The following is a 12,246-nucleotide window of genomic DNA, read 5'->3' as shown; positions in this document are numbered from 1 at the left end:
TGAAGGCACAGAGTTGCAAGGAAGGGTGCATGACTTCCTGTCAAGTACTTCTCTTCTGAAACTTATCTGAGCAGCATACAGCATTATGTATGCATCTGTATGCAGTAATGACTGAAAATTCATGAATTTGTAGAATGGCAATGAGACGCTTCTTCTTTATGTATCCTCTATACCCGTTGGATTTTCTGTTCAAAACAACACCACAGCAAAAAAAACTGATTTATTTTCTAATTTGGAGCTGAAGTCTGATGCTTTTTGAAATCAATAGTAAATACTCACTTAGTCCAGCGTGTCAGATTTGCCTGTAAGACAGTAAGCCTGATTCAGCATACCTTATTCATGATACTGCTGCCTTGCTCAGAGAGAGCAGCTATGTCTAAAGAGTCAAACCCTTCAGCCATGTCATTTCCTACCTTCAGAGCTTTTGCAACCTGAATGGATCCCTCAAACTCTTCAAGCACTCTTAAATATAGAATTAAGGTAGCAGACAGAGACTGCATGTCTCCAGTAACTCTCTGGAAAAATGGTGTGTTAGACACAATATAAATTTTAAAATATTTGGAAGGAAAATGTAGCAGAGTCTGCCAGATGATTGTTTCACAACAGCTCTAAAGGTTTCAAAACTTGTTTTCAGTGTGTGAGAGAGGAAAAACAAATCTCTTCCAATGCTTTCAGGAAGTTTAATCACAACAAATGGTCCTCCCAAAACACAGAAGTCTATGGTGAACACTTTCTACCTCTTAGCAGCAAATTTGTCACATTTCAAGAACCCTCTTGAATTTTATCTAAAATTTTCTCAAAAAACATGTTTTATTAAACGAAGATGGAATTTTTCCCATTTTGAAAACCTTTGGATAAACTTACTAGCTATCAGCTCTGAACGTTATGGCCTTGTGACAAAGAAGCTGGACGCTCCACCACACAAGCCTTGACCCAAAACCCAAGATAACAACACTCAGTATCACTTTTCTAGGCTATAAATTTTTTTCTTCTATTAAACTCCTCCTCTTACATTCATAGCCTGCATACAACCCCCAGCTTCTCTTGCTCCCTACCCCACCAGAAACCCAATGGGAGGACAGTGTGTAGAAAAGTCATGTCAACAGAGCAGACCTATAAGCTTTGCAGAAAGACACACACTGTTCATACTGCCTGTATTGGTTGTTGAAGTGAAGGAGCCCAGTGCATTTTGTATGTTCTGTATGTTCATACGTGACATGCCAAGAACCTCTGCTGGTGAAGTAAGTGTCTTGCCATTTAACCTTTTGCCACAACTATGCAGACTATTTAGCAATCCAAGCCCAAGAAGTTAAATTTTATTAGGCAGTTTGTGCAGTGCTTTTAGCATTATAACATGTAAGTGGACAAATCCTTCCATATTCAAAGCCAGAAAAATAAATGATCTTTCACATTATGTTTCATATGACTGAGATTGTTTTATGAAACAATAACCAGTATGATTTTCCAAGGTCATGTGCATGTTAGTGACAAAATTCAAATATAAAATGTCAATGAACTCTTAATTAGGTCAAGATGTTGAAGCAAAATTCCTTCTGTCCAAAGTATAATCTTTTCCCTCAGTAGGATAATTAAAATAAATGATGCCCATGAGAAAAAGCATGCTTTAACATCGAAATCCCATTTATCTAGATAAGCTTCAAATCCCCCCTTGTTTTGTTCAGACAAAGTTCATCTGTCTTTATTTGCAACTGATCTGGCTTTTTTTAAACTTAGCATAGTGGGTTGTTTTGTTTTTTTTTTCACCTCTGTAGCCTCCACAGTCAGGTTTACATTGTTGAAACGAAGGAATCCTTTGCACTTTCTGTTTTCCAGTTGTCTTCAAGCTCTTCATCTTAACCATTGTTTCTGATCTTAGTGGCCTTCATACTTGGTCACTGTTAAAAACCAAAATCCAACAAACCACCAACAGGTCCTTCTTCACCCTAATGTTGTAGGGTGAGGCAATGGTTAGATGGAAGGAAACCACACTTTTCTCACACAAACAGAATTGACAGCCCATTTCACTCGAGTTATGCAAGGAGAGATGTCTGTGCCAAAGACACAGGAAGAGTATGAATGTGACTTGCAATGCTCCAGTACTTGTTTTCGTAAAAAAAAATTCCAGTTCATTTTCTTTCTTCCATGTATTTACATTAGAAAGTGCCTCCAGACTTACTCTTTTTATAGGATAGTTCAAGAGCAGTAATCATCTCCATTCATATTGGTACATTCAGCACCAAAAAGGACAGCTGGTCCTAGACTTAAAATCAGAAAAGTATCCTCCGTTCCTGCCGATCATTATGAGCGAACAAACTAGACTCTACATCTCAAGACAGCTGTTTCCTTTACCTCTTCACCCTCTTGCAGGAGCTCAACATCTTTTTTCTGTGTTCTTCTGAGATGTTCTCTTTGGAGTTTTCCCCGAAAACATTATCATTCTAGCAGCAGAAAAGAGCAGAAGTAAATTGTGAAGGTGAAGAGAAGGATGAAACAATAAATTGCATGTTCTTATTTTTATTTAATGGAGAAAGAAACGAATACAAGTGCTTAATGAGATCATAGCTACATTTGCTGCTCTGAAAGGCTCTTGCTTGCTGGTCTAAAACATATCCAGCCTGAGATAAATTCGTAAACAGTAGAATATTAAATCAGCAAGTTTTAAATCTCAAACTAACTGCCTTGCAGAAAACAGCATTTTTGTAATTCTTTACCCTTTCTCTAAGGACAAAAAGTATTTTCTGCTTTTACTTCCCCTCTATTTCTCCAACCTTTTTTTTTTTTTTTTTTTCACAAAATGGGAACTTCTCACTCTTTTTTCTAAATTCAACTTTTTAAGACTTCAGTGAGAATCTAAGCTGTCACTGAACTTCAATTTTTTTCAAAGGAGCATTTTTATCACACAAATCTTTCCTGACCAGGCAGGTTTACATATCTGAACTGAAGCATTAAGTGAGTTTATGCATAACAATTCCTACATTGCTTTCTGGGGGGATGCTGGCAACTCTCTTTTCTGCTAGTTCAAGACTGCATAAGATCAAATGAAGAAATGTAGATAAATTGAAACTTTTGGTGTTTATAAATTCACCATATGCTTTAGAAACATGCAGTACCATAACTTTTTTTTTAAGGACATCACTATAATAAAACTCGTTGATAGAGTTCACAGGACATTAGTCTCTCTTCCTCTTCCCTCTTGTCCATAAAACTCTTTCTTCAGAGCTTTGCAAGTTCACAGAACTCTTTAAAAAGCATGTGAATGTACATTGTGCTTCTGTTTTTAACATTAAACATATCTCAGGCTATAATAAAAACTTTACATTTGTGTTATATTGTACTCCTTTTCCTTGTATTTTTTAAATACCAGAGTAGCACATAGCTATTCAGTTTATTCCTGTAAATAAAACAGGAAAACCTGCAAAAATAATGGAAATTGGAAAATTATAAAGGTAGAACAAAAGACTTTGAGCTTAGCACTTCACTGGAAGAAATCTTTAGGGAGAGACAGATTCTTTTCTAGGACTGTGTAAGTGGTCTGCAAATAGTTTGGCACTCACTTGTCATTTCTTTGTTCCTTTCATTCCAATCAAGGGAGATTTGTTCTGATTATTTTTTTATCCAAATCACCTTGTTTCCTTGGAAGTTCAGATGCTCATTAACTGTGAAGAGAGAGAGAAAAAGAGCAGGAAAGGAAACTTCTACTGACATGACTCTAGTCCATGGAAGCTGAAAAAATAAAGTGAAATTATATGTATATGAAAAAACACCAATTTGCAATTATGATATCCTAGTAAACCTGGTGTGCTCTATGTTTATACACATGGATAGATACTATGAGTATGAACGCAGTCAATTCACATTCCATGTTAATTTGGTATCTAAGACCATCACTACTGTAAATCTATCCATTTTCTAATATAAAGACATTGAAGACTGTATCCGCCCCTCACAGACTAAGGATTAAGTAATAAAATCAGTTGAAATTCAGTTGAAACGTTATGCTGTGATACAAACTGTAATCAACATAACCAGATATATCAATCAAGAGTAGCTGATGAGCTGGCACTTGTATTAGCACAAACAATAAAATGTAGTTAAAAAGTAAAAGAAAACTATTAATAAATACATTCTTTGTGGAATAATTTTGCAATTATCTGCAATTAATTTTACGCAAATAGGAAAACTACTTACATTGCTTTCTGTGCAAAGGACAAATTTAAATTGGGGTGAGATTATCCAAGACATCCAGCAAAGCTTCACCAGGGGCAGATTGTGCCTGACCACTGCGGTGGCTTTCTATGATGGAGCGATGGCAATGGTTGCCAAAGGAAAGGCAGTCTCATCATCTACCTGTACCTGCATACGGCCTTTGATACAGCCCACACCCCACGCTTATCTCAAAATTGCAGAGATTTGAAGGCTGGACTATTTGGTGGATAAATTGATTGGACAGTCATAACCAGAAGGTTGTTGTCAATGCATCTACATCCAGGTGGAGGCTAATCACAAGTAGTGCTCCCCAGGGGTCTGTCTTGGGACCGATGTTCTTCAGTATCTTCATCATGACTTAGACATTGGAATCGAGTGCCCCTCAGCAAGTTTATTGTTGACACCAAGCTGAGTGATGCAGTCAACACAACAAAAGGCAGGGATTTCATCGAGAGGAACATGGACAGGCATGATGAGAACCTAATGAGGTTAATAAGGCTGAGTGTAAGGTGTTTTCACTTGGGTCAGGGCAGCCCCAGACATGAGCACATTGAGAGAATTCACTGAAAGGAGCCTGTGGAGAACTTTGGGTCCTGGTAGGTGAAAAACTTGACATGAGCCAGCAGCATGCGCTTGCAGCCCAGCAAGTCAATGGTATCTTGGGCTGCATCAGCAGGAAGGGGGGTCAGCAGGGAGAGGGAGAGGATTGTCCCCCTCTGCTCTGCCCTTAGAGGCCTCATTTGGAGCACTGTGTCCCAGCCTAGGGTCCCCATAGAGAAGGAGTACAGAGCTGTTGGAATGGGTCCAGAGCAGGGCCAAAAAGATGATCAAAGGGCTGGAGAACTTCTACAAAGGAAGGTTTAACAAGTTGGGCTAGTTTAGCTTGGTGAAGAGAAGGCTCTGGGGAGATCTCATTGTGGTCTTCCAGCACTTGAGGGGAGCTACATGCAGGTGTGGGACCAACTTTTATGCATTCTGATAGTGAAAGGACAAGGGGGAGTCATTTCAACCTAAAAAGAAATTTATATTAGATGTTAGGAAGAAATTCTTTACTCAGAGGGTGGTGATGTCCTGGTGCAGGCTGCCCAGAGAAGTTACGGACTCCCAGTCTCTGGAGGCATTCAAGGCCAGGTTGAATGGGGTCCTGGGCAACCTGATCTAGTGAGTGGCAGCCCTGCCTGCAGCAAGAGGGTTGGAATTGGATGATCTTTTAGGTCCCCTCCAACCTAACCCATACTATGATTCTATTAAATGAGACACTTTTTTTTTTTGATTCACAAAGAGGTTTCAAACTAATCATGTTTTCTTCTGGCATGTTGAGGATGATGTTTTGGGGATTGTATCCAACAAGGAGGCCTGTAAATCACAGCATCTTAAACTCCTATCATATACTGTCACACTGTTTGCTGTACAGTGAATCAGTCACCTGTGCAGGTGCCTCCTGATTTCTACAGACTGGAAGAAGCTCTTTGAAGGGGCTGGATGAAATCTGGTATATTGGTATCAAGGTTTTAAACTGACATGCTTATAAGAAGGGCAAAATTAAGAGTGTGTTTTGTGTATAAATATAAATTATGAAGAGGAAAAATGTAAATGTTAAGTCTGGGAGAAGAACTGAAACCACAAATGAATGGAAAAGAAAACAGCAAAAGAGAACCAAAGTACCTCTTTCTATACAGGTATGATTCAGGACCTTTGGTCTCTACTTTGTGACTACAGAGCTCTGATGTGTGTCCCCCCCCCCCCCCCCCATGTTTGAGTAGGTATTTATGAACTCTATTTATACTCTAACAGATATAAAAAACATCTCCATGCTGTGTTAAGTGATTCCATCCCATGAAGTAAAAACAGGTGCTTAAAGCTTCAATCCTGTGATATTAAGAGGCTGGATTGAGGTTAACTTGAAGCTGATAGATTCTTTAAAAAGCCAACGAGACTTCCATAAGAATCCACCAGGCTATTAAAAGTTATGTTAAAGTTATATAAGAAAATGGGGCTGAAACTTCTGATGAAGATTACAAAACTGCAAGCAGCAGTATGTTCTCATTGGAGCCAAGCTTGGTCATTTAGCACAAGAGCTGAAAACAGCTCTGTCATGTAACATGGCCAAGAGTGAAAAACTGTTCAAGCATAATGACGATTTGCTCTACTGGCTGCCCTCATCCAAGGCTCTTCCCTTCCAAGCCTCTTTCCTTTTCCACAGTGCTCAACACAGGGACAGCCTTTGTTTTTACTAATGACAAGAACACAATGCAGTAAGAGCACAGAACACCTTCAGATATATCCCAAATACATCCCAAAGCCTGGAGTCTAATGCAAAAGAAAACATGGTTGGAATTTACATAAATTTCAGTGAACATATGACTGACAACCAAAACGAAATCACTGTTTCCTAAAACAATAATTTCAGTTTAGTATGCCTGTAGTAAGAACAGAACATCGAGTACACACAGGCAGTACAGCTTTGCAAAATGGAGGAGTACTAGAATTGAGTTGGACAGATGTGACCCTCCAACACAACATTTGCCTGCCTTGAGCAAATGTAGGAAGAAAAAAATTGATTAATTCCCACTGAAAACAAGAACAGATTTTGTATTGGATACAGTAGAATATATTGACCATATTTGTTTGATGTCTTTTTCCTAAGTTTCATCTAGGCACAGTGAAGCCTAGACGTAAAGTGTAAAGTGCTAGTAGTTCAGCTTTTAGTGCAAAGTGTCCACTGATAAAAACTGCACAGAGAATCTTGTACCATACATTACACGTAAAGATGTAGCAATTAACTTGTTTGCTTTTCCAAACATAACTATCCTTGCATCATTTCATGAGAAAGGATGAAGTCTACGTCTTGCATTAGGAAAGATTGGGGGTCATAGAAAAAGAAAGACATGAACGTTACTTAATGAATATTATGAGAAACAGAGGTATGGCAGTATACTAATAATAATAAACATTAACACATTTATCTGAAGGCTGGAAATACAGTCCTGTAGGAGTCCTTTCCCTTTACTTTTTTTATTAAGCTGTAAAAGTCACAATCTCTTTACAAATTAATTTCCGAATTATTCAAGAGTTCATGAAAAAGCTGGCAATAAAATATTTTCAAATGTACTTGTTTTCAATATAAAAACGCATAAAACAAGAATATTGATCAACTTCTTACTTCAGCTGAAAATCGTGCTTTACCTCTTGAGTTCATCCAACATAAAATGCAAAAGCAATGAAAGCACAAGTCAACTGAACTATGCTTGTCTAACTGTCACCACCTGCCCTAGCTCCAATGAGGACACAGGGGAAGTGGTGGGGTACCCAGGACGCCTACAAAGAATGCCAGGGAGCTCTCAGTGCCTAGGCCTTCAAGGCTGGCGGAGCAGCCCAGGCCAGGGGCAGAAGGCCCCTAATGGGATGCAGCGGCTCCAGGGGTGGCCACCGGGCTGTCTCCCTACATTCCTGCAGCATGGGCGCGCTAGGAGTCCTGCAGCCAGCAGAACTCAGGGCCATACAGAGCGATAAGGATTTTAACGAGTCTCTTCACACTGATTACAGCACCTGCAGCAATGTACACACACAGGAAGCCCACAGCAGTGCCCTGCTCCACAAGCACTTCTTACCACTCCTTGCTGGAGAGCCCCTCGATCTCTCGTTGAAACCGCTGCAGAGCTGATTTGAGATCTTCTGAACGCTCCTGGAAAAATGCGGCCCAGATCTCGAGAGGGAAGTTGTGTTCAGGAGCCATGAGCACTGGCTTTGCAGGCCCCTGTTCATCCTGCAGGCCATCATCAGAGTGTTCAGCTAGCTGCAGGGCAGAACAGTTCAGATTATCTTTGTCTGATCTCACCAATTATTGGATAGTCTCTACGTTGTCCCCCGCACAGGGCATAACTCAGCTTCTTCCTCGCCCACCAGAGCACATAGCTGTAGCTGTGGAGACAAGGGGTGACATAGGCAACATCACTCTGACTGCGTCCACGGACGGGGCGAGTCCACCACCTCCATGACCCCAGGTAGTGGGCTTGGGAGAGCCAAGTTCCTAAAGCTGCTCCCCTGCACTGGTGCTCCAGCAAGCAGAGGTTGCCACGAAGTCCAAAAGAGAGAGATAGGCCATGGTCATTGGGCTGGAAGTAGCCATGACCCAGTCCCTCAACAGGAAGCCCACCTGTCCCCTGCTCTCTACAAGCTGCCCCTAAGGACACAGCCAACCCCACACCACTCAGCTCTGCTGTTGTGAGTGTTCCTCACAGGGCGGCTGCTGCCTGAGCCAGGCAGGGCTCGGGAAACACAGGTGGTGCTGTGTGGGTGGGTACTGAGAGCAGCTGCCAGCAGCCCCACTGCGCAGCATAAACAAATCCCCACCCAGTGGTCCAAGAGTCACAGATATGTCCAAATGGAGTCGAGGTATGAGCTAGGCTGCTCTGTGCAAGGGTTAGCAAGGTCACAGCCAGCTCTCACTGATGTTATTACCCCTTGGATCTCACAATGCATCATCACAGGTATTCAAGCAACAGAAGTCTGGGCTTCTGTTACCCCCCATCATTCACTGATTTTTCTTTGTAATGGTGATATAGTTGGGAAACAAAAATTGCATGCTTACTATCACCAAATAATCCATCTTCCATGAATTGTTCCAACTTTCTGAAGACACATTTTTGCCTGTTCTGGTTTGGATGCTGTATAAATTGGTGGCAGTCTCTATGCCAGGGTTGCTTTTTATACCAACTGTTTGTATCACAGAAGGTTGTTCGCTTTACAGTTTCCTAGTATAGAGAACCTGCTTCAGCAGGGGTATTGGACTATACGATCTCTAGAGATGCCTTCAGGCCTACATGATTATGAGATTCTCTGCTTCTTTTGTCCTTTGTGGTCACAATACTGATTCACTGACGCAACTGCAAGTAAATCTTGGTGATAAGGAGACAAATACAAGACTAAAGAAAAGATAAATAGCAGGATACAGAGCAAGCATGATTATTTACAGAGTCCGAAGAGAGAGGCAGCATGCAAACCAAACATTTTGCCACAGTGCTGATGTGTCTTCAAACACCTTAGGGCCATCAGCTACATGTACGTCTGTGTGAAATTGGAAGGTTCATTACTCACTCAACAGAAAATAGCTATAACATTTACTCATTTCTCTTCACATTCAAATTTGAAATTCTGAAATTGCATCATTAACTATCAAGTTTCCATTGGTTTCACTGATTTCCAGAAGAAGAAAAAAAAAAAAAAAAATCAAGTGTAGGGGTCTCTTTCTTCCTTAGCTCTTGCTCTGGTAAAATTCCCATCAGTAATGGCTGGGAGTTATGCCTGAGTATGGATGGCAGTAGTATAAGATTAAGTCCAGAACATTCAGCCTCAGTTTGAACATCCTGACGATGTTTGTTGGGGGGTTTTGTTTTGGCTGAAATTTTAGTATTCTTTAGCTTTTGTTAATCAGACAGAGGAGACACTCAGAACAGTTAACAGTAAGAGGACCTACCCCAAATGTCACTTTAACCAGAAACAAAGTCACATGAACCAAATGGATCAGACTTCTAAAACAAGCACTAAGTTCAGTTACCTTTCTGGTTTAACTGCCACAAACACATACATCTTCTAAGTGTGAATTCAAGTGGGCGAGTGAGCTCAACCTGAGACACAATGTGTTCTTTCTGTTCGCCTTTACTCTTGATAGGCTGCTGAACACAAACTGTGTAAGTTCAATCAAGGTTTTGTAAACTCTTGAGGAGTGAGGAGTACCTCCTGTTAGGACAGAGAGGATGAAGCAGATGTCTAGAAGAGGAGAGAAGGGAGGCGGATGCTCTTAGCGTTGTGACATTACTGCTGGCTGGGATGTCCCAGTACTGCCTCCATTAACACATAAAGGAGGAGATAATTGGACCTTGCCACTACTCTGGCTCTCATTTCAGTATTTTCCTGCTTCCCCTTTAGCATACTGAGCTCAGTGTTGATTACTCACAGGTTTTTTTTTTTCGGGTTTTTTTTTCTTTTTTTTTTTTTCTGTAGGCTTGCATTCTCTTTTCAGCTTTGTTTATTTCCCCACTCCTGGCACTGTGGTTTTGAGGGCTCTTCATCCTAATTTCTACTTTCATGTCTTCAGCCTTGGTCTGACTTGATTTCAAAATAATATTTTGAGTAATATGCACACAAAATCTCATTCTGAGGGAAAGTGGATTGCAATGAATGCAGCACGAACCATGTCAGACTGAACTAAGGCTCTGCCTACTTTTGAATCTTCTCTTAAAATGCCACATTTAATGAAGCAATTTGAATCCCAGCAAGTGTAATTAACACTCTCTTAAAGTCTGGGATATGCAATTCTAAGATTTCAGAGATGGAAGTGACATATTTGCACAATTGTAAAGCTTTGGACGTACTTTTATTCCATTTATAAAATTTTGAATAATTAAATAATTAAATTTTATACCTTAAATTATTTAAATTTCTACTCTTCTAAACAAAATTTTTGTGTCCACTGCATTACATGGCTTGGAGTTCGGTTGCTTATGTACACACTGTTGTGTGCAGCACCTCCTTCTGAATCATGTCGTTCACATTTTCACATAATGACACTTAATCTTTGCATTGGAAGCAACAGTGGAATTACTCCATATTCAATGTCTCTATTTTTCTTACGACTTCCTATCTACCATATTCTTTTGACTATCATATCATTTTTCAGTTAATCACTTTTCCAGGCTAGAATCACTTCCTGTCTGAGAGATGTATTTTCAAGAATATCACAACATCATAACAGCTTTTATCTTTCCTGGGCGATGATGAAAGTGGTAGAAACATTAACGTGCAGGCTATAGCCCTGGAGACTTGAGTCCTTTCTTACCCACAGAGAAAACTTACTAGTTCTCAACTTGTGAGCTTCAGTTTTGGTAGAAAAGAACTGCTCCGCACACCCCAAAACTTTTCTCCTTGACTCTCAGTCCTTGGCATTGCTGGAAATAACAGAACGTAAATCCTCCTTCAGAAAAGAGAAATTAGAAATATATTCTGATTCTTCTAGTCCAACCTTACTGGGTTAGTGGAGAATAAATACCATGTGAAGCAGTCAAGCAGTAACTGTGCACTTTAAATAAGTAGAGTGTAAGTTTGCCAGTGTGTATAATCAACAGATATGAAGATCTTATAATCACAATATAATTGTATAATCAACAGATATCAAGAGGTTATAATCACAATATAATCAAGAGAGTTAGGCAAAATAGACAACGAAAGAGAATAGGTGGAAGAGCTTACCCTTCAGCTAAGCTCACCACAAAACACCAAGAGAGGTGATCTCCAGAAGAGACCCTTCCCCTCTGGTAGCCAGCTCTTAAATAGATCTAGGAGGGGTGGAGCCATGAGCAGCACAGCTGAATTGCCTTCACCTGTGCTCCTCTGGCTGACTCATGGCTCGCCTCAGGTGGTCAATCAGAGGTTCAGGCCGTGACTCAGCAGTTCCCATACACCAGTGCTTTTGTGTTTCAAGATTATATTCTGCAGCAAGAAAACACAACCTGGGACAACCTGTCTACCAAAACTGCATTTTAAAGGTGTTGACTTATTTTGGGAAAAAAAAATAAAACTCCTGAATAGACTTAAACCTACAGACTTTTCCTGGATCTTCTGTCCTGCTATACTAGAGCTTCCAAAGCTTCAAGTTTCCCTGCATACAAACCTATCTTTTATGATCAAAGATGCTTTTCTCATATTTAGTACCTGCCTGGATCCTTACAAAAATTTTGCAACATGTAGCTTGGGGTATAGAATATACTAAAATGTAGTCACCTCAGCATGAACGTCCTGACTTTGTGCTTAACAGGCAAAGTATGTTTTGTAAACTCTCATGAGCTTAGCCTGAAAGTGTATTCCACATCTGCTGTGCAGACAAAGACTCGCAGATGTTTTAATTTTGCCTACTTTTTTTTTTTTTTTTTCAATCTTGGAAGCTGGTCATATCATATTCTTAGTGTGCATTGGGCTTGTCTACAAGTGAAGATGAAATTCATTGTCTGAATACTGCAAAGCAATATGAATCTTGTTTTTCTT

The 12,246-nt window shown here is 40.1% G+C and overlaps 1 long non-coding RNA gene across 1 annotated transcript; it reads right to left on the bottom strand.

Annotated features, from left to right (window-relative positions):
- Positions 1-1,336: 1,336 nt before the first annotated feature.
- On the bottom strand, positions 1,337-3,955 carry LOC128089415 (uncharacterized). Its single transcript, XR_008210506.1, has 3 exons — positions 3,555-3,955; positions 2,350-2,438; positions 1,337-1,943 (listed from the first exon to the last, which is right to left on the bottom strand). It is a non-coding gene; the product is annotated as an uncharacterized LOC128089415 (long non-coding RNA).
- Between the last annotated feature and the right edge of the window lie 8,291 nt (positions 3,956-12,246).

This window comes from Tympanuchus pallidicinctus, unplaced genomic scaffold (genome assembly GCF_026119805.1).
Source record: "Tympanuchus pallidicinctus isolate F22 unplaced genomic scaffold, pur_lepc_1.0 scaffold4, whole genome shotgun sequence".
Taxonomy (NCBI): Eukaryota; Metazoa; Chordata; class Aves; order Galliformes; family Phasianidae; genus Tympanuchus; species Tympanuchus pallidicinctus.
This window is presented reverse-complemented; position numbering and strand designations above follow the sequence as displayed.